This window comes from Anas platyrhynchos, chromosome 15, assembly GCF_047663525.1.
Source record: "Anas platyrhynchos isolate ZD024472 breed Pekin duck chromosome 15, IASCAAS_PekinDuck_T2T, whole genome shotgun sequence".
NCBI classification, from domain to species: Eukaryota; Metazoa; Chordata; class Aves; order Anseriformes; family Anatidae; genus Anas; species Anas platyrhynchos.
The window spans coordinates 11,292,824-11,320,649 of NC_092601.1; the positions used below are offsets into that span (position 1 = coordinate 11,292,824).

Below are 27,826 nucleotides of genomic sequence, written 5' to 3' on the forward strand. Positions count from 1 at the left end.
CCAATCTGTACTTTGGTTTTGGAACCATAAACACAACATGCTGGGAGCACAATCCTGCCCTGTCCTCCAAACAACCATCTCTATTCTCAGTGGCAGATGCAGTCTGATTCACCCGACTGCACTTGTTAATAATACAGAAGTAAGGTGTACTTTATCAATGGATGCGAGTCATTGTTCCCTTCCAGTTAAATCCAAAAAAGATTTAACCACCACCCAAGGAAATTTGCATTTCACATATGCAGAGTGAATAAAATCTCCTTTTTTCCTTGCTCTTAGAAGCCCTTATAAACTGTCAAAGTCAACTTAGCAGAAGAGATTTACACAAAAATCTTAAAAAATTCCTTTGGATCTATTTATCTATTTACAAGACCGAATGCACATGACAGATATCTTTTAAGAACCTGCTTAGGAAAATTACATAAACCATGTTAAAAAAAAAAAAAAAAAGCCTGGTGCCATTCCCCACCCATCCTTCTACTTAGTGGTGCTGTAAACCTAGTGAAACTCTTTAAATCACCCTGAGTAAAATCACATTGTGACTGCACTTGTGCCCTGTTTGTGGTATTGTGGTTGAATGCCCGGTTGTGTGCCACTGACAGCAGCTGGTGCAGGTGTGCTGTTGGGAAGTGCCCCAGGTGGAGGCGAGGTGTCAGCTTTTCCCTCTCCCCCAGCTGTGCCTTTCCCCCTGCTGCCCTCTCCAAGCGCCCTGCCCTGGGAGCTCAGTGCAATGTTCCTGCAGCCCCTCTGTGCCTGCAGTACCTGAGCCCAGGTACTCCCAGGATTTTGCACATAAACTGCCTGAATCCAGAGTTCCAGATGTCTGCAAATCTCAGCTGCCCTCAAAGAAGGTAAAATCAAGTTTCTGGTAGAAAAGAACCCATCTTATCTGTCCAGGCAGGCTGAGGGACACGTGCAATATCCTTTCTGAGCGTACTTTCAAGACCAAGCCCCTCCAACGTTTCTTCTAAGGCCACCTAAAGCTAGCCTCAAACACAGGCAAGCAGCATGGACAGGCAGCCAAACTGGCCTTCAGCCTGCTCAGCTCAGTACTGTAAATGCAGCTCGGTGGGTCAGGAAGGCAGGAGACTGCCTTATCTCCCTTGCCAACCTGCTTCACCTCCAGCCTTCTGCATCCAGGAGCTCTGTCTGAGCTTCTATCAGGTCACGCTATGACAGATCCGTGCTCCTCTGTTTTTTCTCTCTTATCTTTTGGTTGCTTTGTGATCTGTCATCCACACGTTAACCAAGCAGGCAGCAACAATTTGCAGGCAATCACCAGGAAAAAACAACAGTCCGTTTAGCACAATGTTTTGCATTGTCTCAGGCTGTCCTGCTCCCCAAACAATGTTAAACTGCTTCCTCCACTTGGCATGAATGACGGTGGATGCTGTGCCCATTAGCACAACGGCAGCTACATCAGAGGCATGCTTCATGGAAGCCATTTATGTCTTTTAAACTGACTACGCTTTTTTTTTTTTTTTTCCCTACTGGCATTTTCTTTAATGTTTACAAGCTCTAGAACTACCTTCCTTCCTTCTTCACAGAATATTACCCTTTCCCTGCCAGATCTCCAGCTGGAATAAATTTGGCCTCCAAACCCTGATTCAATTAAATGATGTCAACATGTGCATTCAGTTAAACAGGCTGTTTGCATGCTTAAAGCTTACAGATAAATGCTTGGCTTGTGGAGGACTTCAGATGCAATTCAGAGGACATGCCCAAGTCCAGCCTGTGGACTGTGATATACTTCAGTATACCTGTGAAACAACTCGCATCCCAAACCAGCCTTTCTGAATTAGGGAATACCAGGCACTTCCCAGGCACCTGTTTAATTACAACCTGATATTGTGGAACATAAACTTCACTGAATAATGTAATTCCTTCAAACACAGAACTGTAATATTTGACTAACTGAAGCATAAATACAGTTCACCTAGGGCAAGAGATAAATTACATTAATAAAGTGTGGTAGTGTTAATTAGTTTGACCATGCATGACAGAAGATGGTATTACTGAAAAGCTCCATTTCCAGAAGTGAGGAATTGGTGCTGTAGATCCCAATCTCTGTTTTGGTGTTGGTTTTGTTTTTAACAGCTTCATGAATTGATAGAGTATTGCTCTAAAGAGGATTTCACAGAACAGGCAGACATGAGCTTGTCAGCAGAAGCTGATGCTGCTGTCCTTGTCATTTGGTGTCCATAAGCTGTTTCTCTCTCATGCCTGGATTCAACTGTGATCTCCTCCTAACAGATCCTACAGATCTTCATACTCAGACCTTGAACCCACTTCTGTTTGGGTCAGGTTCCTGCACCATGCTCCCTGCTGTGGCCCTGTACTTTGCTTTTCAAAGGCCAGATTCCTACTTCACTGATGCACATGAATAAATTACAAAACATATCTTAAGGTATCCAAACATATCTATATATCTGACTACTGGGTAACCAGTACTGATACCTGTCTTCAGAAATCGGTGCAAACGCTTCCTTTGAATTTGCTGAATCAGAATTGTACTCTTTCTGAACTCAGCAGCTGTTTTTCTTTTGACATGCAAGAATGTATGGATTGTGGCTGAAATTTACAGCTGATTATGGTTCCAGAACAGCTTGTATCCCCAGACAGCACAGTCAGTCCTGCCAGAATACAGGCATTCTGCTGTCACCAAACCCCACTTCTATAAGTCAGCTTCACTAAGGTGGATAAAAAGGTCTTTCCTGCCCATCGATCACACAAATCCATTTTGGAGACTTGTTTTCTCTACATGACAGTTACAGGAGAGAGACCTGATTAAATATTTCTGTTCTGATCAAGAGGCATCTGATGGGTAATCCCATGACTGCAAACTGAATCCTTCCCCACAGCTCAGCTGCATGCTCTGCCCCAGGGGCTGTGCTGAGCTCTGCTTCTCCCAGACCCGTGAAACAACACACCTGGATACCAGCACACGATGCATTTGTAGCTTCAGGAGCAGAGACTGGGCTTATTCGTCTCTGTACTCTTATCCTTGAGAACCAGCAAAGAGTGCTTCCAATCTAAGGACACTCAAGGTTTTCCCAGGTTTCCTGAAGTACATGCAGAACAACTGTTCATCCACTCTCGCACACCTCTCCTTAACGCCTTCCAGTTAAAACACTGACCGAGTTGATGGCACACTTCATTAGCACCCAAACAGCCAGATGTCAAGGCTCCACATGCTGCCTATTTATCAAGCAGCACTAAAGGCTGTACTAACAAGTCCGACGATACGGAATGTGATTTACATTTCACATGCAACCCTTTCCCTCCAGGAATGTTCTGTTACAGGTCTTTTCATGGCACGAGCACAATAACTGATCGAATGTATTTCTTGAAGGTATGCCAATAGCTACTTGCTGTGTTTTTCTGCTTAGTAGTGGAGACTGTGGCGTTGATGTTGCCCTTGATTGAATAACTGAGGATTAATTCCTACAGAACAGGTTACCCCAGCATTACCTTTGAAATCAGAATCAACATTACAATAGTTGAATAATTACAGTCAAGTAAAGAACAGCAAAGCACAGAGGCTTTGCTGTTTTCTCCAAAACACTGTAGCTCAGACCCTTTTGGACCAGTGCAACTCAAAACAGCATTCCCACTGATGCCAACTGACATCATCGCACTTAGTCTAAAGGTAACGCGGAAGCACGGTGGACTTCCCAGGGTGAGCACAAATTTCAGAGTGCATTCTTGTTTCTGCCAGTCTGCTTCAGCAACATGCTTAGCCCACTGCTGTGCTGCCCCCGACCAAATGTTCTGACAAGTCTGACAGTCTTCAGCTCAAATCACTTCTCTTGTCCTTCAGCTCCTTTTACAATATCATGCCCTTTATTCGGCTCACTGTGGAACGTCTGAAACACTCCATGACACACTCATTAGGTGGATTTGAAAGAAAATCCCCCCGAGAAAACTCACCTTTGAAAAAGTTCCTATTGGAAAATTTTAGTGCTCCCAGCGGATACAAGGACAGCAGGAGGAAAGCAGATTTCATGTTTGCATGTAGTGTTAAATAAGCTTTTGATTCCAAGCGAAGTGATACATTCTTTTTTGTTTTTAACTGGGGACACAATTTAAATGATTTCCTTTTATTCTAAGAGATTATTGTTTTCCTTCCAAAATACCTCATTATAATTGTTTTTTTCTAAAATTAAGGTTCTAGACACAGACAAAAATAATTACTCTCAAAGCTCCATTTAAAAAAAAAAAACCCACTGGGTTCCTTTTAAAGTGGCAATATCAATGACTTGTATTGAAAGAACAACAAATAAAGGCACTTTCTGCCTCTCCCTAGCTACCTTTTAAAAGTCTGTCCACCAATCCAATGGTTCCATCTGTTTCCAAAACAAAATTGCATTTTACTACTAGGATATTCTCTATCCAAATGCTGAACAGCTTGTAGCTAAGTATTAATCCATAAAAACCTGAAAACAATACCTTATTAATTCACAGAAGTCAATATTCCAGTACACATTTTGGAGCCAGTTCATTACAGTTAAGCTCAAATTTATACCACAGTCAATGGAAAACTTTCCAAAATGTTTTACTTATAATGAGACAAACCGGTTGCTAAACCTCATTCTACCAAATACAAGGTCTGTGACAGAAATCTGATTTAAGGAAAAAGTGAACTTACAGTATATGTAATCCTGGTGCAGTAGTTATCTCTTCGTTAACACAGAATGACACAGGTATTCTTTGGTTTTCTAAAATATCCTGTAGCTGGGATATTTAAAAGAAAAAAAGACCAAGCTCTATACCTGTTCCAATGACAATTCTTCACGAAGACTGTCCTTCAATTCAAATATCCTTGAAAAGGCTGTGCCATCAGAACAGGCTTAATCACATAAGTCTGGGTGTCCCGTCACATTCCTTTGCAAACTAAATCCTATAAAGGCTGATTTTCCTAAATAGTTCTAATATCTTCAAAAATAATTGGGGGTAGGGGGAGTAAAAACATCCGAAGTCTCTAACTCTAACAATGGTGTTTTCACTGGTAATTCAAATTTCAAATACAACAACTACTGACACCAATAAGAATTCTTCCATTGGTTTCAGTACATATCTGTTCTGAGGTCCTAAAAATAAATGAAGCCTAAAATTCAGAGAAATAAAAGTCTATTGTCACTCAATACATACATACATATAAGCCTGCATACGTAGAGATATAGATGCATCTTTTTGTATGCATGCAAATATATGATTTTTATTTATTTTTTTGCTAATTATGGAAAAGCTTTCCATTACTGACAGATAAAATACGATCTCCTTTCCCTTACACTAATTTTAAACAGGTCAGATCCTCTGGCTGAGAACTCCTGTGCTACTCCAAGTCAGAGAAGAGTCATGCCAAGTAAATTAAGTAATCTGCTCTCTATCCTCCATACACAAGCTGGGTTACTTCCACTCCTGCTTCTGTTGAAAACACTGAGCTGAGCTGATGTTCCTTCCAACACCAGAGAGTAAGATGTTTGTATCAGCCACACCCTGCTCAAAGGAAAAAAACAGAATGGAAAAAAAAAAAGAGATAAGATGGTGTAGGGAGATGGAGCAGCTCCATCATTTGACCGATCATTTTGTCCAGGTTTAACTCCCTTAAGGAAAGGCGAAAGCTTTGGCTGAGGGATGCGGTCACCCTGCTCTACCCTGCTGGTGTTCGCAGCCCCCCTGGGCCCTTGCCAGCCCTTCCCCTAGGTTATCAAAGAGATTTCTCCTTGCTGTCAAGAAGGAAAAAAGAGGGGCCAGCAGGCAGGAGCCCCAGGACAAGACGCCCTGCAGTACATTTTTCTGTGAGGTTAAACCTGGCTGGTCACATATTTCCCCTTTCAAAATAAACATTGATCATGCCAGGAATTGTCCTGTAACATGCAGCGCTTCAGCCTCCCTGCAAACTGTAAACGCATCAGTAGCCTGGAGCCCAAGCCTCACAATATGCAAATCCAATCGGATTCACCAGATGAGATGCGTTGTCAAAGGGTCTCCAAGACAGGGGAGTGCACAGATTAGAGACAGCACATTTCTCTGATCAAATCAATGCATTTAGACAGGAAAACAGCAAAATATTTGCTGGAGTGATACCCCATCTGTGTGCCATTTCTCTTGAGCTTCCACGTCACGTTCGTGTTAACTTCCTCATTACTGGCCCTCACAGCCATTTTATTTTTTCCTCACTTTTCTATGACATGAACCAAGTTCTGCTAGAGAGCAAGCACTTCTTCTCATTGCATTTAATTTTCTGTCTATAGAAGCAGACTAGCAAGAACCATATTTCCCAGTCTATTCTCGGCCATGCCATGTTCCTGACACACAGCCTGAAAACCTTGGAAGGCAACAACTTTGCCAAAAAATTCAGGTTGCCACGCAAGGAGATAAAATCAGTAACAGAAGTCATTAAGGAGCTGGAGGTGCTACTTTGCAAGGGAAGACTGAAGAACCTGAATTTGTATAACCAGGCTGAATGACAATTAAATTAGCATATCCATGAGCTACCAAGTAATTAAAGCCCCAATTTCCAAAGACTTGGGAATCAACAGGATTTAGGCACCTGAATGGCTCCAAAAAGCCAGGTCTGCAGGCCAGAATCTCTTTTTTCCTCACTCTTTTAGGGAGGATTTTTAGTTTTGCCATCACATCTCGGAAACCAGCAGAGTTAGTGAAACTTTGAATAACTCCATACAGGAAAAGCAACAGAATCACAGCTGAGGGAATTAGAGGATAGTTAGGGTCATCTGTCGAAGCGTTGACAATTAATGGGGTAAAACTGAAATAAAAAAGCTGTAGTATAAGGTGAGGGTCTCTTACTTCCAGATCAGTGGCAACAGAGAAAAGAGTAGGAGTGGAAAATGAAAGTATCAGTTTCTGACACATTGAAAAGTGATCAGCCAAAAGACTGGTGAGGAGAGCATTGCTCTTGCAAGTGAATGAACGCTTACATGTAATTCATACATTGCCTTTATAAAACACTGCATCTTGCGGCTCTTCACAGAGCAATACTCCTGGATCCTCGCAGGCCTCCGCAAAGCTGGCAAGTGGCAGTTCTGTACTTCCCACGTGGAGGCACAGAGGAGGGCGCATGATGGGCCAAGGCCTCCCTGCGGGCCAACAGCAGAGCTGGTCAAGGGGCCCAAGGGTGTGGAGCCCTGCTGGGAGCTATCCTACCTCTCCTTGCTGCCTGTTTCCGTTCCTGATAGCTATCACTCTTTAAAGATGTCATTAAAATCCAGATAAAACACAGCAAATACTTATTATTAATTTCCTAAGAATATACAGGGGTGTTTTTTTTTCCATTGATTCTTGGCAGATTCTTTCCTGAAATTTGCCGGATTGGTACAAAACCAAATACGTACAAATTAGCAATATATGACATGACATGAATGGGAACATTCACACTCTTTAATCATTCCCACAAGCATTTTGTCATCTTTCTGTCAGTTCTGCTCATAGGAAAGGAAAACACTTCGCAATTTTAATCTCTTTCCCCCAAGCACATTTAGTTCTTAAAGCTAATGCATCCAAAATGGGGGAGACTACTGAGAAGCAGGGAGGAGCTCTCTGTTTCTTCATATTTCAGAGGGAACAAACATCTACTGGCACTTTCTGCAGCCATCTCACTCCTCCCCTCATCTCGTCACCTCCCTAAAATAAGCAAAGACATTTTCTCTGTGAACCTTCCTGAGAAGGAGGACAGATACCTCCAGCCAGTCCTCATGATTCAGCCAACAGTTTGCAACAGCCACTGGCTGCCTCTGCCCAACCTCGATGTAAGGTCAGAACCTCACAGCTGTATTCTCACATTTTCAAAACTGCACCATGTCAAAGGCGTGGAGGCAGAGGAGAAACAAATGGTGAGCTCAAGAGTTGGTGATGAGCACCACAGCCCTGCCATCCTCCCTGCCCAACCTGGGGGAATTTTGCTGCTGTCTTTGGATTTTGTTTTTGTACGCCCTTTCTTGCACACCACAAAGCAAGCCCTGAGCTCTGCACAGCACATCTAGGCATAATCAAAAACAATATGATAAATCTGTGACAAATATGATGCAATATGATGTGCTGCAATAATATGACTACTGCACAGAATATGACATTGCACAGAGGAAAACAAGAATGGCTGGGAAAATATAAAAGGATACAACAGGCCATTATTTGTTTGACAAGAACCAAGTAAGATATCACAAGAAGGGAAGGGATGAGGAATTACACCATCTGAAGGCTCTCAGCTCCTGAAACCTGTGACTGCCAGTGTTCACAATACAGCTGGGACTTGCAGATATCAGGCCCAAAGGGATTCGAGGGTTCACCTTGTGCCCCAGAAGTCAGTAAAGCTGCCAGCAACTGCAGAGATTTTTAATTGGGCAGCATGAAAACAATAAGGCATCGATGATTTTTGATTAATTAGGCCCAAAAAGCTAGTGTGGTCATTCAGAAGGTAGTCTGGCTCCATAAGACACAGAATTAACTCTTCACAAAGGGATTCTTCCATGTAACATGTCCAAAGCGTGTCTTACAAACAAGATGGGCAACTAGATATTGTGAATGTAGATATTTAGCCATCCCCCAAATTAGATACATCTAATAAAAATCTTCTCTCACATCAGTTTATATTGCATTTCTTGGCTAGGATCCATTTCCTATGAATATAGAGTGCGCGTTTGTGCCTATTGCTTTATCTTTTTCATGCCTCTCAGACCTAGCTATTATCCATCTTGCCAACAGTTATTTATTACTCTGTGATTATAGGCAAAGTAGGTAATGACCTATTAAATCACAAACCAACACTTATTATCACCAAAACCAAACTCCAATTGCCAGAAAAGAATTGCTTAATTTCATATGTGGTTAAGAGTTTACTATTTTTTTGCAGTGAGATAATAGATGGTCGTTGCAAACCTTTTTCCCAGGAAACTGGCAGTTGCAGTAAGTACTCTATAGCTCATTTTTAAACTGTAAACAGAGGAATTGTTCTTGATACATATTCCAGGCATAGAGCTATGCCCCAGGGTAGATGAAAACAATAGCAAATTTATTTTAGGTTTTACCTTATAATGTGCTCTAAAAAAGTGTTGGCATTTGTCAGCAAACTACCTTCTCTCTTTGACCAGCTAGAGATGGATTATGCAGGCAGGTGATGCAGACAGCCTTCCTCTGATCACACTGAACTCTCTCCAAAAACGAGACATGACTGCCTGATTGAGGACCAGATCCAGCATAGATACGGGCATGTTCTTCCACCTGCAGCAGGAGAAACAGAGAGGAAGAAAAGAGGTGCCAAAGCTTTGCGCCATCTTTCCAAGGAAATGCTCCTTCTACAGACCAAGAGAGCCAAGTATCAGCCTGCATCATCACTTGTGCATTTATGTTCTTATGATTCTGGATATATCATTCGTATTGGCTCTGACACACACACCAAGTCATACAGTGGCAGAAACAAGCCCTAACAAGGAAACATCAAGAAACAAACGTGATAGATATTTAGATCAGGTATAAATCAAATGCACATATTCTGTGTCAGATACTATATTTAACTGGTAATCAAATAACTTACCCAAGAGCCATTGCTAGCCAGAGGCTGAAAAATATTACTTGGAAAAAATTCAAAATCAAGGCCAAACAACAAAGAAAAATGTAGTTAGGTTTGACATGCCTAAATGAAAGACTTTTTTGATAAGCAACTGCAAGCCTTCTGCCAGGGCCTGACTGACTGCCAAAAGGCTGCGTTTAAAAAGATTGCTAGCAAATCACAGGCTCAGGCCTCCCTCCCAAAACCTGTGAAGTTGAAAATAAAGAACTCTGCAATGTTCGGTGAGTTACCTTCCCTACTCCCAACAGCAACCAATGTAGCACAGAAACACTAGTGCAGTAGATAAAGCAGTTGTACATGTATGATACCTGCACGGAACACCTAAGTTCATGAAGAATTTCGTAGTCTGTCCTCCAGGCAGGTGGTTCCTAAGACAGCTAGGTACTACCTTCCTTTTGCAGTACCATCGCACTCAGAGGTCAGGATGTAGCCAGCAGTAAAGCCTAATTCAAGTCACAATGGGCCTGGGACAAGCTCCATCTCTGCTGCCAGGTAATCCTCTCCCCATTCCCTCTGTGCTGACCTAACTAGAGCACGTTTTCTCCCACTTACTTTCTTAGCAAAAGCACACATGGTACTGAGCCCCCGCGCAGTGCTTGGACACACAGACCCCCCCCCTCAGTGTGACTTTCGCTTTTCAGCTGAAGGAAGCTTTTCCAGAAATTGATTTCCAGGCTTCAACTTTTGCATCCTAATAGCTGAAGCCATCACCTGCCTACATTTAGGGAGGCATTAAGCATGCTTAGGAATAATAAATCATGTGCTGGTCCAGTGGGGAACTTTTCATTATAATACATTTCATTTTTAACATAATTTTTTCTCAAAGAAAACAAAACAAAATATGATAAATGTTTCGGCCCCTTCAGGCCCTTACATTTATCTTCCCTTCAGCAGAGCGTTTTGCTTCTTTTGGGATCCTCTTGCCTCTGAAAATCCGACTCCGCATGACAGGGTGTTTATTTTGATCCAAGACTGCAGTGCCCAGGTTTGTGCAGCCTGAGACAAAACCATGAGAGAGCGTTATTCCCAACCAGTTTTGATCAGGTTTTGCTGCTGTGACAGCCTGAGATTTAAAGTCATTTCTTATGCTCACTTAAATGGCTGAATCCTCAGCTGATACAAGCAAGCATAGCTCTGCTTTTACTTCAGCACAAGATGTCTAATGAAAATACACCTCGACAGCTTTGGAACCCAAAGTGAGGTGTCCCTGAGTGACCCCTCGTACAGTCATGTGGAGAGAAGGGTAAATAACACATTTTCTTCAAATATGTTACTCATTTCTCTTCCAAGAATAGCCCCTATAGACTATCAATAAAATGCCTTTTTCAGATGCAGTTAATTACACAATGGAATGCAGACATCCAGCAAATCTCCAAAGTATCAGTAGAAAACAATGATGAGAGACTTCTGCCCAAGAAAGCACATAAAATGCTAGTTAAAGCATGCTGACTTCTTTCAAAAGAGCCCAAAGGGTCTTAGCTTCCAGAAAACTTTTTTCTGTTACGGGTTTGCTAATACTAATGTGAAATCAGGGTGCTTTGGGCTTCGCCTGTGCACAATCTAATGGAGAGCTTAACTGTCCTTTTTTTTTTTTTTTTTTTTTTTTTCTTCTACAGCCAATCTCTTGTTTTTCTCCTCCCCATTATAGGGGCTTTCAAACAAAGTCCTGGAAGAAATGTGTACTGAGGGTTCTCAAAATCCTGCAGCTGGGAGAAAAGTGCAAGGGAATTATTACTGTTTCTATTTATTTATTTGTCTTGAAATACTGCCCAGAATGTCATACAACATGATAGGATGCAGGACCTCTGCAGAGAATAATTCACAGTCTAAATAAAAAAGCCCAGCCAAATGCCTCACTGGGTGCTTATACCGTGCCAGTCACTTCTTAGATTCTATCAACCCAGCTGCCAAAGCCAGCTCACAATCACCACTGAACTTTCCCTTCTCTTTGTCCCCACTGCAGCTTTGCATTAAAGCCCCTGCACAGGAAGAGGCACAGTGGAGGCTGGAAAGAGTCAGACCGATGAGGCCTAGATAAGCAGGCTTCCCAGCCACGAAGCAGAGGCGCTCCTTGACCAATCTCATGTTTTCAGGACTGTCCTGGGAGTTCTTTTCTGTCTTGCTTGCCAAGGAGTTGGAGGATCCTTCTTCCTGTCAAAGGTTATGTGGAACCACGCTTGCCATACAACAAAGAAACATAAGTACATTGGCCATTTTAACTGGGATACGTATAACATTCTCTGCACAAAAATAAATACCCCTTAGAATAAAGGAAGAGACCTTTACTGGTTATACAGATACTATTTACAACACAAGAAGATTCATCTCTTGGTAAATTTTGTCCTCCCACTAAAATAGGAAAAATGTCAAGAGTTCAACAAAGTAGAGAAAGTTTACCTCCATCCTACAAAGCAATCTCCCTTTTTTCCTGTTGTTGGCTCTAAGTTTTGTCAGGCAATTCATTGGGAAAATTTTCTATTGAAGTACTTGCTAGGACAGTCTTAAAAAAGTATTAGATTTAAACAGAATTCACAGAACCTATCCAACTGAGAAATAATCCACAGAAAAGGTTGTTCTGTAGAGTCCAAATTCAAAGGCCATGACATTTTGTCTTGTAAGTTGCTTAAGGAAAATTGTAGACGAAAAAAATAAAAAAGATCACGGGGAAAAATCTGTATGAAGCCAAGTCTTTTGAATTCCAACATATATTTGCAGGTCAGTGACTGATAAGTATCCATTAGCTCCACATAGCTCATAAATTTCTTTAACAAAAAACACATGCTTGGAAGGTAATGCACTGTGCTAGTGCCTAGTTCTTTCTATTTCAGGGGGAGTTTCTATGAATTATACCTTCTCCAGCCCAGGGAACCATATGTTACCATATAGCGTGCAATTATATCTAAACATGCTAGGTAGATGGCCCTTCTTGTGCATTTACTGAGTGTATGCTGCATCAAGCACTGCTGAGAAGTGGGTGTCAGGACGGTGTTTGCTGTCCAGAAGGATCTGATAGCTCTGCTCCTCTTTTTTGTGTGTGTGTGTGTTTTTTTTGTTTGTTTGTTTATTTGTTTGTTTGTTTTTACTGCAGTTCCTCCCAGCAGGTGAGAGCTAGTCTTCAGGATACAGCCCTGGATTTTTCTTGCACAACAATGGTGTAAGAGGAATCCTGTTCCAGCCAGGCACAGGGCTCATTGAGTCTCCCTTTACCACTTATGTTGCCTTAACCAGCTGAGTAGGTTCCACAGATACTGATCTCTTCTACAGCTGAGCTTTGGGTTAGTCAGAAATTTGGCGAGAGCTTTGGGCTTCCTTCTCATTGTCTCTGCAGGCCTTGGTTTTGACCTGTTTTCTGGACATGTCCAGGACAACATTAAGATCAGAGAGCTGAGAAACTTTCTTCCAAAAATCAAAATAATTATTTAAAATAAAAATAAGAATTTATTCAGTCCTCATCTGATCATCATATAGCTGTAGCTCTCCTTTAGATCTGGCACCACCACCAAGGAACAAAGCCTTTCACAGACCTAGCCCATCCCTCCCAGCACCCCAGATGTTCAATCACGTGAAGTTGTCCAGGGCCTGCAGAATCCAACTTGCAAATCTGAGGGCACCAAATTCCCTTTCAAAATATCTTCTTTTTTCTTTTTGGAAAATTATTTTTTGTTTGTTTTGTTGCTGGTTCTGTTTGTTTGTTTTTCAGCTGAGACAATTACTACTTGTCATAAATAAGAGCTGCCAGCTATGAAAAACATTCAGTTCACTGTTCGAAAACACTTTATAATTGTTCCTCTCTACAGCAAAGAATCCTCTAACTACTCTGTGGTGCATCCAGCCAACCAGGGGGATGTAGTGCACAGAGTACCCATAATCTATCACTGTCAGTCAAAGGGACTGGAGCCCCTGGAGTGCCCTCACTAAATAGAAAGTGGGGCGTTTGCAGCACACCAGCCAATCTCTTAGGATTACATTGCAAATGAGGATGCTCAAGAAATACTATCATACGGGATGAAAATCGGATACCCAACATGTTAAAATCATGCCCTTACCAGACCTGAGATGTAGTTCTCTGTTTTTAAACTGCCATTTGAGAAAGAGTGGGTATTGATCACATGGAAGAACAAAACAGTTTTTGGTAACGAATGCCTAGCTTAGAGTTGAGAATGAATAGCAATGCTGAAGAAGACATTACTCTTGCAGACGGTATTGCCTGCAGATGAAGACTGCAAGAAATTAGCAAATTGACTAAAAAAAACCTCTTGCTTTAGGTAGCTTTCTTGCAGTGTCTGAAACAGAGCTGGAGCATGGAGAGATGAACTGCTCCAAGCTTGCCTGTCAAGCAATTCACATCAATTCAGACAGATTTTGTTGAGCAAAGTTTTACATTTCCCTTTTATATTTATAGTCTGAACAATCCTAAAGTGAAAAGAAAAAAGTCTTAGTTTAAATAGTTGGGGACCAGTAACCAGGAGAAATTATGTTTCATCGAGCTTTTGAACTTTGGGGAGAAACCCAAAATAAGAAAAGGAATGAAAAAAAAAAAAAAAAAAGAGCACTGATAAGTAGCTGAAGGAGTTCACAAAACAGAAAGCCAACGGGGTAGCCAATGATCGTCTTTCTATACACTGAAAATTTTTACACAAAGATAACAAATTGTAGGTCATTCTCCACCTTTGTAAGTGAGAAAGCAGGAAGGAAGAACGATTAAAAAAAGTGCTTTATTAGCAATAAAAACTTTTTTTGGAAGAAAAACATTAATAAGGAATTGAGATGCTGCCTTTGGATGTGCATAAAACACTGCACTGCAGCTGTTAAGAATAGTTAGACTGTGAGATGTCCTGGGAGCTGTGTGGGCTGACATGATCCTTCCTCAGAGTGGCACCTTCAGCAAGAAGGTCTCTGGAGGCTCTGTGCAGCCTTTCACCCCCAGCTTTGTGTGATACCCTGGTGTGACATTGAGGGGAAAGATTAATTCTGCCTTCCTGTGGCCAGAGTTACACTGGTAAATGTCTCACTGGGGAACTGAGAGGAAGAAGTTTTCATGCCAAATGAGAGAGCGGATGACAAAGGCAGCCTTCAGGCTGCAGCCTGGGCAATGAGGGAACGATCACATAAATGCTCGCAGCAAATCCAGCTGTAAAATACAGCCCACAGTCTGAGCAGAGCCAATACAACTTTGAGGGAGAGGTTTTCTACAGGAATTAATGTTGCTGTGTAGAAAGGCACAGCTTCTGCTTAGCAAAATGAAATACTCTCAAATGGGGTCATGGTTCCCACAGCTACATTTTGGTGGTTACAAAAATGATTACTTATACTATTAGGAAAATGCTGGCTGAAGAGGTAGACTGAGAGTTTGTAAAGCTAGGTCTCACTGTGCTCTCAATAAAATCAAAATACATCCATGGGAGAAAAGCTAGACCACTGCAAGGGAGCAATTTTGCAGCAAACAGGTTGATTTTTCTCTCCTGTGGCAGCAGGAGTTTCAAGCACTCACTTCAGTCGCTGAAGCTGCCACCTTCAGTCCACTGAGCAGCACCTCACTGCCTGGAAGTCCTGCTTCTCTCACAGGGAGCACCGCAGTCATGCAAGTACTTGCTGACATTTGGTCTTCCTTCTTACCCAGAAAGAGGAATGGATGTCACTACTGCTTCATGCAGCTGTCAAGAGATGGTTGGCTGTCACTGCTCCTCCTTATCACCTGTTGGCTCTCATAGGATATTCTGGTTTAGATAAAATACATGCAGGAAATCCCACCACCCTCATACTAGTTAGCAGAGTCATGCTGCTGCTAATCTTGTTATGAAGCTTAGGATAAAAGAAATACTAATTAGTTATTTTAACATGACTATACAGAGAGCTCAATGAGAGCAAGTATTTTCCAAAGAGACCAATGCTTAGATGTTTCCAGGTTTGGGAAACCTTAATAGCCCCATTTTCAGAAAGCCCTGGGCACTCATACTTTGGGGAAGAAAAAGAAAATTAGGATTTGTGTCTGAACATCAGAGGTCATCTCAAAACTGTATACTCAAATGCAGAGTTATACGTAAGTCTAAGCAATTTACGCAATAAGCATTAAGGTGAAATTTTATGCACTTGAGAAAGTGCATAAGAAATTTCAGGCGATAGATCTGTACTCCAGGAGGGAGCGGCTGGCAGTCCCCAGAGCCCTCCAGCAGCTTTGCTGACAGGGTAGGGTGCTTGATGCATGTGCACTGTGGCTAATCAGTGGCTGGGCTTCAGTTTTGAAATGTTCATCACACGGTTTAATACCTCAACGGAGCAGCACAACGCAATTCATTTTGGAGGTGATCTACTCCCAAGTAACATTACAGCTGGGCTGTGTTTACAGGGAAATTGCATTTGTCCTTACAGTGCTGCCTTGTCAGATATTGAGAACACGTAAATTCTGGACTGATGCTAAGTCTCTATGTGGGTAGGTAACTTGGCTCCAAGCTAGTATCAGGCAAGGGGATACATTAGAGCCTACACAAGAGCTCAGTGTAATACCTGTAAGGGAAGGTTGGGATGTGAAAGTTCACACTACTTCTCCCTCACTGCATTTCTGCTCCATCTACCTGACTGCCTCTTCATGCTGTGCACAGCTGGGCTCTGTTCCATCTCCAGAAGTGGCGCACACAAAAAGAGCACTTGTACAGCTGTGGTTTATGCCCAGTGCTCCAGCAGTGGAGATCACACTATGTACTGACAACACACTATCAGCTAAATAGGATGCCAAGGCGTATTTCAGCAGTGATAACACAGACCATGGTTAAAAAAGAAGGCAAATTTAGCATTTGTGCAGGGAGAAGGTAGCTGCTGAGCTGGAAGTTAGGTTACTTGTTGCAAAAACCGTAATTCTCACGGTTAAGACATTTAAATTTTCACAGCCTAATTTCCAGCAGTGCTCATCACCTCTCGTTGGTTTAACAGCTTCAGGAGGAGCTCAACTATACTGAGTAAATGCCTGAGTTTCAGAGAGACTTTAAATTTATGACTTCGTAGACCGTAATTTGAATCCACGGTCTTTTGAAGGCTCAAAGGGCTAAAATTGCAGTGTCAGAGAGGTCCAATTAGCCCCATCTGCACCTGCAATTCATTTACAGGTTTGAGGAGATTGACCTGGGCAATTTCTGTTGAAAAACTGAGCTTGAAAAATAAAAAGATGTCATTTCAGAAAATCATCATTAGGCAATATAATTTGCTTGTAACATAAAGAAATCAACCACCTTGAGTGACAGGACAGGGAAATCAAATAGTGCTGTGCAGCCAGACGCACCCAGCAAGCACTCAGACAGTCCTTACATGCAAATCCAGACCTTTCTTAAACACATACATGCATGAAGCTACATGGCTAATGCTAAAAAGTGACACTAGTTATGCCATTAATCCAGAGTAACAACCTTTGCCATGGCCAGGATCACCCTGTATTCTCCCTGCACAACCCAGGCTCAATGCTGGCCTGTTCCTGATGTTTTCCTCATCTGCTGTAGCAATTGTCAGATACACGAGGACAGTACTGCAAGCTGAGCAAAAAAAAAAAAAAAAAAAAAAAAAAAGTATTTTCATACTTTGTAAATATGGATTGAATTTAGCAAGGAGTTTAATCAAAGAAAGGGAAACACTGAAAAGGCTACTGGTCTTACCTTGTTTTCAAGATTACTAATAGTACATTTCACACAAATTTTACTCATTTTTTTCAGAGCAAAAATTAAAAGATTTAGAGCATTTGAAAATAAAATCAGCTATTCATTTCATTTTGAATAAAACATCTGGGTTGAAGCAGTGCTGAGTTTTTTCTTTTGCAAGAAAGAACTACCTGGATTCTTCCCCCCCCAAGTTCGTTTTCTTACTGCTTATAAGAGGTGGTAGCATGTTGATGGCATTCACTGCCTCTCAAGGAACGTTTTGCTCATGCTGGCATGGTGAGGCCACAAATCCAAATCTTGGTCTGTATGTACAAACAGGTGCACAAAAGCCTTTATGCACGTGAAAGGAAATGAAAGCTTTAGAAAAGGAGAAGGGGAGAAGGTCCACATACAGCTTAAATGTACTAATAGCTCAGCAGTTTGTTTTGTAAATCAAGTCGCTCCCAGATTCCTTCATCACTCTGCAAAGAATGGATCCTATCATATTACCTGCTGGTACCAAAATCAACTGATTATATATGACAAAGTGCTCCCAGAACCTATTATGTGTGCTACAGGGAGGTTTTTATTCTCTCACCTCAAAGCACTCAGAGTATTATTTTCACGGCTATGATTTAGCATAACTTCAATACAGGTGCACAAAACTTTTCGAGATGCCAGAATGATTATAATGTTATGAGGTTGAACAGGATAATGGGATGGTATTTGTCACCCCTGTGATACATAGTACTTTTGGAGGAATAGTGCATAAAAGGGACAACCAAACCTGTTGTTGTAAGTTTAGAAATACATGCAGGAGCTGAGTTAGAGCAGTTCCGTGGTGTAGGATGAATTTGAGTACACGGAATAAAAAACGTGGAGACATCTCATGCAGGCATCATAACACCATGCACTTTACTGCTGGGCAGCCCTAAGGGAACACCAAAGGGTAGGAGAGATTCACCCACCTTCGCAGCACTGATTCTTAACACTGACTTTTAGTGTTAAATGGGCCTAGAAGGGTCACTGTTTTTTCCAACTTGCATAAGACATAATTTTGCTCAGGAAGTCCTTCACCAGACACATAACTTCTGAGTCGATCTTATTTTTAGAAAAGGCATCCAGTTTTGATTTAAAGACTTCATGTGACAATGAATCCAGCACAATCCAAGGTAAATTGTTCAAATGATTAATTCCCCTTGCAGCACAAATGTATACCTATTTCTAGACATAATACATCTACTCCCCCTTCACTGGTTTTTCAGTAACCAGGCGAGATGCTTCAACCTGTGGAATAGCTTTTTGAGAAAGAAAACTCTCTCAAGGCTGTAAATATTACAGTCCGTTCGTCCCTAGAGTGGAAAATGCCTTGTTCCTACAGCTTGGTGCCTGCAGAGCCAAATGAGACCTGATGGGCACTTGTTCTGTGAACTGACACTGGTGCAGCGAGCCTTTGTACATCACAGGGGGAGAAAGAGAAGGGGAGCAAGCGATGGATGCGGGGACAGAGGAGGAGGCAGGGCTGCCCACTGCAGGGCCAGGCACCGCACAGCTCCCTGGAGAGGCAGCAGGCACATGCACGTGGGACACCAAGGCAGCACGTGGGACACCAAGGCAGCAAAACTCCTTGGCTTGCCTAGGGCAGGAGCCCCTTGCTGTTCATCACAGCAACCCAACTGCCTACACAGCTTCCTGTGGTTTATCTGGGGGCAGATCCAAACATAAAGGATACCAAGAGTATACAGTAGGGCTGGGCAACCTCTTAGCCTTGCCCCGCATCACAGGATATAAACCACAAACCTGCACAGCGCTAACAAAGGCTACTTTCAAGAATCTGCCTCTTTTCTTGCCAGGATCAAGCAAAACAGAGTCCAGAGACAAGCCAACAACCTTGTAGCACCAAGTGTTATGGATGTATGAAAGCTCAAAACTTTCCCATCTTGACAACAGCAGTGATTTACAGCAACACAAAAGCTCTGTAGAACAACTTAAAGCAAGGCTCCAAGGAGCCAAGATTAGTTACCAGACAGTAGAAAATAGGAGTAATCAATTTTGTTCAGCCTGGACTGAAGTTCTGCACCTTTCCTGCAGATCAAAAGAAACACAAAGGTGTTGGAACATTATTTTTTTAAGCTGTTGAAGAGAAAATGATCCAAAAAGTCATAGAAGGAAAAAAAGAAAAAACAAACGAACAAACAAACAAAAAAAAACACCAATATTGCTTGGCTTATGTTTGGCACTTTGGGATGTATAAACCAAACTTAAGTAAATAGAGGTTAACATAAATGAGGATGCAGTTAAGATTTTTCTGTGTTTCTCCTGGGGCTACTTTCTGCCACACTCACTGCTATTAAGCAGGACCTTGGTCCTTAAACAGTTCACTGTGATCAGCAAGATTATTCAGAGGAAAACACTTTATACAAGAGGCTAGATCAGACTACAGGAAAAGCAAAGGCAGGATCTGAATAAGAGGGTGCTTTAGGCAATTGGACTTCAGCTGTGCTGAACTATATCCTTGGCTTCTCACTGCTCAGTGTGGCTTCTTGGCTGCACAGTCTCATTTTATCTTCAGTAGGTGAGCCAGAAACAATGGGAAGCAGCAGACTAAAGGAAACAATGAGTGATGAGGAGGGCTTTGAACAGTAAGGGGTTTACAGTCGTGCTTTTTAAATAAAATGCTCTCACAGAAAGGTTTAACAAAATTTACCTATGTTGAAATACCCTGCTAGATTAAAGACTTAGGCGCATTTGCAAAACCAAAATGAATCCTGTGTTTAATCATTGTATTATAATATTCATTAATATTGCAACAGCTTTGAATTACACAATTACACAAATATTTTGCATTCTATGATTTGATTCAGTAATCTCATTTATTTTAGATTTTATTAGCTGTTTGCTTCAAATGCATTCAGTCAGATACTCATTTGGTTTGCAGCAGTGGGAAGAATGATTTCTTCTTCCTAATGGGAAGAAGAGAACCAGCCATCATATCTCAGTGCTGCTCGGAAGACTAAGTCTCTTCTCCCCGGAGCATTGTTACTCTCACAGCGGGAGGTAAGTTAATCTCCTACCTTTCCCGTCTTTTCTTAAAGTAGAGGGAATACGCTGGATAAATAACTACTGCTTTTTGCTTGTGGAAGTCTTCCCAGCTCATCATGGACCTCACTGCTCCCTTCCCTCATTGCTGCAACACATCTGATAAATTCCCTCCCCTCTAGTGGGCATCTCCCCCACTTTTAATGATTTTTCATTCTTCCCACAGAACCACTGCACTATAGTGCAGCTTCACGGACAGGGGCCAGGCAGGTTTTTGTTGCTGAGACTACTCAGACCTGCAAAAGAGCACATCATTTTAGCGGTTCAGACTCTATACTGCTGCTGTTTATACGCAGGATGAAAAAGGAGGATACTTTAAAGTCAGAGATGTGTTCAGTCTAAGCCTTCGAGGATTTTGATTAAGTGTGCTGCAGTTATATACTATGTCCTCCCCATCCTCCCCCAATACACAGGTCATAACCGAGCTCGCTCATCTGAGTTTAATAGAGCAACTGAGCAAAAAGAAAGTCCCCGTGAGAAGTCTCTGCAAACACAAACACCATTCCTGCTCCCTCCTGATCTGGCCAGGAATTTGTTTTAGCAAGAAATTTTGAGTTAAATATACAAAATTGAAATGTGCCTGTAATAGCAATGGTTCCATTCCCTTGACCACTGCCCAGGAATCATCAATCCAGAGATGATTTGGAACTGAAGACCACTGGGTGTAGTGCTTCCACAGTCACCGCGGATATTGTGAATAGGTAAGGTAAAGCCTGAAGGAAGCATTTCTCAGGCAGGTCAGCCTACACAGTCACGCGCACACATCCTCCATTCCAAGTGTTTTGAGTATTTTGTTACTCGGAGGTAGGATTAAGAAATGTAAGCCCCCCAAAGCCTTTCCCTGAAAGCAAACATGTGATAACAGTTTGAATTGAATCATAAAGCAGTGAAAGTTGAGACTGAAAACAAAAACAAAAGGAATACTGCAGATTCACAAGCAATTCTTTTTAGGGGTTGAAAAAAGGATAAAGCAGGATTATAGCAGCCAACTTCAGGCTTTGAGGGACTTTGAAGGCCAAGAGAGAAAGAAATATTTCCAATGTAAAAGGCTTCCTTCCAACTTGAAGGGCAGAGGGAGGAAAATAAGAAATAATAATGGGTGTAAAGTTCTAGTTCATAGAGAACTGAAAATCTTATTTCCATATTCATTGTGGAAGAATAAATCTGGAGCCACAATATGATAAAACCACACAAAATAAAATCTGCAATCCAGTACTCCAGGGGCTGAGAAAATAAAACAGTTCTTTTAATGCCATGCTGGCAAAAGAGGGTGAAGTATATAAAATAACTGAGAAATACCAAATATCCGTTTGTGAATCAAATCCCTGCTCTGTGCAAGTGTTTAGAAAATATTGATCCCATTTAAAAATAGCTTATACATACAAAAACATTCAGCTTGTTTAACCACTCACAAAGATAACATCTGAGTACAAGCACTTCCATTTGCTGCTAAGTCTACAAGAGCTGAAGATTTTAAAGCCTATGTTTAGACATCATCCACAAAAGGATGCCCAGAAAGAATACAGTAAATTAAAGATACACATTTTTACCAGATTAGTTAAGACCATATTACGTTGTTGAAAAGTCTATGTAAAAGTGGTCTTATTTCATTTTCTTATCTCACTTTGGAAATGGATTGAGAAACTGAAACTCAGCAGTGTGCATAGCAGTTCAACCCAACCTCTCAAGCCCCTATAGATGTTTCGACTTCATAATAATGCACTTCTCTAGAACAGGTTATATACCTCAGCCTTCCCCAGAAACACCTCACTTCTACCAAAAGTAGAGAACATGGATGTTAACTAGAGTGAGAAACTCCCTGCCCCCAAATGCTCTGCCCCGTGCAATGCATTCAGCACAACGCCAGGGCTGACTGGTGCCAAACCCTGCTGGCACCAGCCACCCCACTGCTAAAGTGCCGGCAGCCTGCAGCTTGCTGCCGGCTCAGCTTTCTGGTCTGCTGGCAGCACCTGGGTCACCTGCCTAGTGTGAAACAATTTCACCGAGCTGCCAAGTAACAGGTCACCCCGATGAAGTTGTCTCGGCCACCTGCAAGAGCAGTGAGCTTTGCTGCTCACCTCCATCCGCTTGCCCCACTGCAGGAACAGCGCCTTGCAGACAAACTGCAGACAAATGGACTAAATTTAAGTCAACTCCTAAGGGAAATTACAGTCTCAAGGAAGGTTTGAAACCGAAGCACTGCCTGCCAATGAGGTCCCAATTGTTATTAATGGAAGGCTATACCATTATGGAACTTTTCTCAGCCCTTTTAGCCTCCCCTGCTAAAGTGGGATTCAAGCCTCCTCCCAACACAGGCTTGTGGCACTTCCACAGCTGTGGTTCCCTGCTGCTGCCAATCCTTTCTGATGGCCTCCAAGCCTAGGCCATCACAGCTGGGATGCCAGAGAACTCTGTTATTTAAAACACACACTGAGCCTGGGAGGTGGTCTGCTTTTCCCTAGCTCTCAGAACTTTAAAATGGATCCCAGAAGCAGGCATGCTCTGCTGCAAGCATCACCTCCTGGGAGCAATTCCTTTCCCTTCGAATTAAAAGCACTTATAAACATGTAGGTGTACAGCATCTCTCTGAAACGGGAATAAACACACCGCTTCCAAGGTCATTTGGGTGAGAATTAGTAATATTTTGCATCACCTCTTCTCACTGACTATCATTTAAGAATGGTTATTGCTGCCTTTGCAGACCAGTTCTCAATGGCTTAATTCTGTTGGTTTTGTACATAGAACAAGTATTTTTAGTTATAAATGATATTGAAACCAGCAAAGATCTCCTTCCTGAAGATCAAAGTTTTTTTATTATTATTATTTTTTTGTTCTGTTTTGTTTTAATTTGCAGGCCTGAAGTCACTTTAAGACAGGGAATATCTTCATATCGTATTTAGGGACCTCTGTCACTGTCTCAAGGCAGTGAAAGACACGCAGGGCCTTGAGATGGCTCTTTTTATGCAGCAGTACCTGTGGCTGAATGAGAATCAGGCCTATTAATTTTGTCATTGAAACAAAGCTGCAAAGTTGATGTATTTGTTAGGCTTGCAATTTTTCTATCATTGCCTTCCCTTTAGGTACACATCTCACGGGTCTTTCCTCTTCTCCACTACTTTCCTGGTCCAGCTGCTGTCGACCTGAGCTCCCCCAAAGGCAGTTATGCTCCTGGCCCCAGGGAGTCAGAACTACCTGCTCTTTATACTTGGGAGACGGGTGCAGGTAGGCTAAGTGGCTTGTTCAAAGTCATGCAGGACATGCACAAGCTCCAGACTGCTAACAGCAGCCTGGACAACCCCTCCTTCACGTTAGCTGCTCTTTATATAGTATCAGGCAGCCATTCTCAGCTAAGTGAGTCTTATAAAGACATGGAGTAAGGCATGCATGAAAAGAAAATGACTGTGCACTAGAGGTAGGGGGTTGACACTAACGGGTATTTGAACTACAAAACCAAAACCAAATTAAAATTAAATCTCCCTTATTAAATTTCTAATTGTCGTGTGATGCTGCGCCATCATTTTTAAACCACCAGCATCTTCCTTTTATGTGAGACAAGTGGAGGAAAAAATGGGCTGAATCCAAGTCTTTGTTTAGTTTTATTATGTGCGATTCCTTTTTAGCATTCTGAGCATTTAACCTTGAAAAATAGTGTTGTTTTGCCACTGTGTTTTCTGATTGTTAGTCTCAAGGCATCTCAGTGGCATCTTTATAAATCTGCTGTAGCTGGTAAATATTTCTTGCAGTCCAGTGCTGAAGACTGAAAAACCCAGATTACTTTTAGCTGTCAGGCAATTAATGTAATCCAGAGGAAATGAAAGGTATGTGCAACTAGGAGTGCTGTTAATAACACACGGTTCCTGACTCACACTTCTAAGGGGAAGACTGGGGGGGGGGGGGGGGAAATTGCTAAAATAAAACATAAAGAGGGTGCTGAAAACGATCTTGAGACTCTGAATGCTGCTTCATTGCAGATTATGTGACAGCTAATATTTGGACAGACTAGTATTTGGAGAGAAAACATGATAAATGAATTTATTGATCACCTGTTCCAAATGACAGCCACAGTAAACTTACACAGGGCTGCATCCTATCACATCATCGGTTTGTAATTTTTCCTCTCCTGTGTTTTAGGTACAGTCAAATACAGGCAGGAGGTATTTGTGATTACAGATGTAATGCCAGTATTGATGGCTGCATTCCTAGTCAAAACACTGGAGGACAGAGGGAGCTAAGCCAGGGAGATACAAGGGTAGTAAGACACAGGATCAAGAAGTTCTGCATACATGCCAAGATCTGAAACAAGTGCCAGGCTTTGCACAGGCAGAGGGATTTGAGCCCGAGTGCTGTTGCCACCATCAGCAGCAACTGCCCAGCAGGTACCACCAGGCTGAACTTTGGGCTGCTGCCATTTCAAACGTCGGACCAAGGTGTATGGTATGGATCTGGGAACCCACTGCAGGTCCTAGTAACCATTTTATTTGGTCTATAACCATCACTAGCTGAGGACATTACTGCTCCAGCTGAAAGGAGGATAAAATCTGGGAGGAAACAAAACCAAATCTTCCAACCTCAATAGTCCCTCTAGAACAGAGGTGGAACAGCATCAGTGTTAAGAGGACACAGGATTTTCCAGATGTTTCTCTGCCTGCTTCTACCCTGAGACCCATTTAAACAGACCCCTGTACCATCAGCAGAGCTTCTGTGTATGCTTCTGCAAGCCTAGAGCTGCAGCATGTCAATTCGTGTCTCTTGACCAGTTCAGCTTCCATCCAGCCTTCTTTCCTCTGGAGCCAGAAGGAGCTCCATCTGTATTAAGATAGCAGGATTGGGCCTTTTTATGATACTGCCAATATAGAGTAATTAAAGCAAACTAAATGAATAATTCCAGCAGATGAAAATTAACTCGGTCACATAGGCAGATAAAAGCATTGCCTGTTATTTGAAGCATCTGTGGAGCGGTACCTTTAAACACCATGGCAACCAATGCTATTACTGAGTTCTTTTTTAGATCTCATTTAAAATGTAGGAAAATTGATGCTTTATTCACTCAGAGTAAGGTGGGTTTTCTTTTTTTTTTTTTATATGAAAAAAAAATTTGAATCTGGTATGGCCCTGCTTCTAACAACTAAATCCCTTTTTCTGTAACAGCTTTTCTCATCCTTCCTCACACAGCTTTTCCTTCTCTAGCTCCCTGCAGGTTGACCATTTAACTGGCACCAAACATTCCTCTCCCAGAACCACTTATTGATCTGTTTTCTACTCTTTAACGTATCCTTTTCCAGCTCTAAGGGCTGCATCTCCACTCAAGACTAAAAGCACTGGCTTAGTTTGTTTTCTTCTTGGTACCCAATTCTCTCAACAGTCCACAAATGCCACATGTTTTTCATCAATGAAACAATCTTTTGTTAATCCTGTTTACTTACACCCAAATATTTCCTTTGGCTAAAGGACAGCCATGCCATATCCCCTTTCATACACCACAGGTGCTGGGAAGGGTCTTCCTTGGCAATCAGACAGTTCTGTTCTCCCTGGTTTGGAAGGATGGGTTATGGTCAGCCATTTCCTTTCAGACAGGAAATCTGAAATCTTCCTTACAGTACAGGCATCAGCAAATATACAGAAAACTCAGGTTTCTCGCAGACTGGTCTAGCTTTAAGCACAGAAAGACTGAAGACTACGTGGGAATCACCAGGTGGGATCAGCCAGCCCAGGCAAGCATCTAGAAACCAGTTCCAGACACATCAGGAAAAGCTAACAATTAACATCCTGCCACAGGAATATGCCAGCAACCCCTCCATCATACTCTGCTACACGCATTTTCACTTCAGCTCTGCTGGAAAGCCCTACAAGATTTAAAAAATGTGTGAGAATTGCCAGACTGAATGAAGCCTCTGGCTGCTCCTGCTGCAGGACACCAGGCAACTTCCGATCTGTCAGAGAAAGGCTGCAACATCCCTGCAGCAGGGACAAGGTGATAATTTTCTCATGAGAAAAATGCTTCATTCCAGCCACTAATAAAGTTTACTCCATAATTTGATGGATGACATAATAATTACCTTCCAAAATTTGCTAACATCGCCCTGCTGGATGTTCAACTACAAATCTAGTCTCCTTTTTATCCTTGCTGTATCTTGGCCCAAGTGATGTTCCTCAGGACAGCTTTAACAACCCTGCTTCCACTCTGCTTACTGTCATGATCTAAGTGTTCACATCCTTTTAGAAAGGCCAGAAACCAGCCATACCACTAAAATATACAGGAGGCAATTTATATCTGACGCATCTAGCTGTGAGATGCAAAAGAGGCACCACGCTCCTGAGTCAAACTGTTCATTAAATGACTTGTTCAATAAATTTAGCCATTTTTCAGCTCATTAACTGCCCCTCCAAAAAACAGATTAATTTTTACAAGTTTGTTCATTACTCACAGCTGCTGTTTAATGTATCCAAGAGTGTAGACTATTCACAAGGTGGCCGTAGAGAGAACTTAAAGCGTTAGTGGCTATTTGGAGCTCTGTATTTAGCTCTGTCTCTCTGTTGGGTATTGATCTTCTCAGCCAAATGAAACATTTCTGATTATTTCAAAAGTAATTTTTTGATTGGTCCTTACTCATATTCTGCTTCATCAGACGCATAGATAGAAATCACCTTTTCCTGAAAAATTACCTAACTAAACTTCAGCCAGACAAGTGTCCATGAACAGTAAAATGGAGCAGGAATGAGTCCCCAGGTGTTTCTGGAGATTGTAAGACTCACCTTAACACTGCCACTGACTCTCTAGGTGATGTGAGGCATATCATTTTACCATTCTGCTTCTATTCTCCACATTTAGGACGTATAAAAGATCTTGCCTGTTGCATAAATCAGTTAGGATGATAATTCGACCATGTGAAACATTAAGTAAATACCAGGTACAATTAATGGTGTTGAACATATTAAATCCATAACTCTTCCCACCAAGAAGTTTTACTTTGAACAACCTTTCCACTGAATTGCTTATTGTAAATGTGCCATCACAGGAAGGGCAGGTAGTTAGATCCTTCTGAGGAGTTTAAATAAACAAGTAAGTTCTGCAAGCTATTTCGTTTCATGAAATTTGGCTTCATCAGCAAATAAGTTACAGCAAAGCTTGTACAGATCCATTTGGTCCTCAGGAGAGTTAAAACTGCTGCATAGCCCATGATTTGCACATTTTCACTCACTTAAACATAGAAGTAATGACATTTTCTACTCCATTCTATACACTTTAACTTAAAGCAGCAAAGGCAAGCTTTGAGCTTTCAGCTCAAAATGTCCCTTGCCATCACAGATACAGCAACAGAAATTTTCAGGGGTGCAATTTTTACTTGCTGGGTTGCCTTTTCCACTGCCTATTAGTGCAGAATATATATTTTATATATATCTATACACACTGTTGGGAGTACACGTGCTCAATCTAAGATGAGGTTTAGACCCTTCACTGCAAGGGTTGTGAAGCACTGGAACAGGCTGGCAAGGGATGAGTCACCGTCCCTGGAGGTAT

The 27,826-nt window shown here is 41.9% G+C and overlaps 1 long non-coding RNA gene across 1 annotated transcript in view; it reads right to left on the reverse strand.

The window, feature by feature from the left end:
* LOC101804509 (uncharacterized) overlaps positions 1-27,826 on the reverse strand; it is a 163,608-nt gene that overhangs the window by 110,275 nt on the left and 25,507 nt on the right. The window lies entirely within an intron of this gene.